Below are 1,545 nucleotides of genomic sequence, written 5' to 3'. Positions count from 1 at the left end.
ACTTCAAGTTGGTTGTGGTTGGAGAACCAGGCCTGGACCAGAGCAGCCCGATGGAAACTGACATTATCACCACAAACCTGGGCTGATCTGGTCTGTTCTGTACAACTATATTATGGAGAGCATCTAGAAATGTGAGTATATGTTGGCTATTGTATGGACCTAGTTTTGCATGATGATACAGAAGCCCTCGAAGGCTTATGGCGGCACACAATGTGATATGCCCTGGGAGGTGCACATTTGCCCTTTGGCCAATTACTGTCACGGCTAGACGGTACTCACCGATCGCCTTGCCAATTTTTGGTGGTGTTTGTGTGTACTTTCTGGTGTTCTCCTCTCCATCCTGTGCATGTGTGTTTTTCTGCTGGAACATGTACTTCCGGAAGCCGTGGCACGGAACGGCAGCTGACCCGGGGGGAGTGTCCTGAGCTGGAATCGTCGCACCTGTGCGTAATCACTTCGCCGGCTACTACTAATCTGAAGCAGACCTATTTAACGGTGCGGTCGAGTCACAACCAACGCTGGAACGTTGAACTAAACCGGGTAGCGTAGTCGCGACTAGCATACCCAGTTTGTGAAGGAGAGAGAACATTTTCGTTACTATGCGTGTGTTTTTCTCATCTGCCTCCAGGATTCAGGGATCGGAGGAGGAGCGGGCACAAGGAGTTGTTTTGGATTGTCACTGCACTGTCACCACGGGGAGAAGCCACCGTATCACTGCACTGCCCTCTTTGGATTACAGACTCGAACTGTTGACTCACCTTTTCACTGTGAATAAATTCACTGTCACTCTGCAAGGAGTCTCGCACCTGAGTCCTTTAACCCAATTCACCATGACAATTACATTACGACCCAGTCATCTTGTTTTGCACAGGTCAAATCCAGCTTCATCAATGACAACGAATTCATGAGGCTGTGCAGCTCCATCCATGGCCAAGATTCTCTGTTAAAAAAAAAAAAGAAAAGAAAAAAAAGAGAGAACATATTACTGTACTGCAGTGCTACACATACAGGACCCTCACCCCATCACACAGGTACCTTTGTAGCTCTCAGAATGGATCCATGTGGTACTGATATGGTACATATTCAGCTGCTACTGGATTTCACCAATACTGTATTGTACATGTAAAGGACTGTTACACTTACCCGTACATATTCAGCTCGAAGTCCTTTGACCCTGTCACTGTTCCTCTCAAATGGGACTCTGTAGAGCTGCTTCATGGTGATGCTGTGTTTTCCCCAAGATGCATCTGATGGTGGTGATGCTCACATGGTTTATGTTGTTGAACACTTGCCTGTCTGCAAGTATTTGCTTTCGTAGCTGGTGGAGACTGATGACATTGTCTGCCCTCACTAGGTCCACAACGGTAAGTTCCTGCTGTTGTGTGAACAGGCATTGGCGTCCTCCCCCAGAAGGTCTTCGAGTCATTCTAGAGAAATACAACCACATATTGTCATCTCTTTGCTTATTTTTCTTACAGTACTTTACTGTATATACTGTATCATCCACTGTACAACACTGTACTTCAATATAAGTAATCATGGTAT

General features: G+C 46.3%; 1 long non-coding RNA gene across 1 annotated transcript; it reads right to left on the bottom strand.

The window, feature by feature from the left end:
* Window positions 1-759: 759 nt before the first annotated feature.
* LOC121812777 lies at window positions 760-1,323 on the bottom strand. The gene is made up of 2 exons (XR_006053322.1): window positions 1,144-1,323; window positions 760-940 (listed from the first exon to the last, which is right to left on the bottom strand). It is a non-coding gene; the product is annotated as an uncharacterized LOC121812777 (long non-coding RNA).
* Between the last annotated feature and the right edge of the window lie 222 nt (window positions 1,324-1,545).

This window comes from Haplochromis burtoni, unplaced genomic scaffold, assembly GCF_018398535.1.
Source record: "Haplochromis burtoni strain Fernald_Lab_line unplaced genomic scaffold, NCSU_Asbu1 Contig_815, whole genome shotgun sequence".
Taxonomy (NCBI): Eukaryota; Metazoa; Chordata; class Actinopteri; order Cichliformes; family Cichlidae; genus Haplochromis; species Haplochromis burtoni.
Note: the sequence above shows the minus strand (reverse complement) of the source record. Positions and strands in the feature narration are given on the sequence as shown.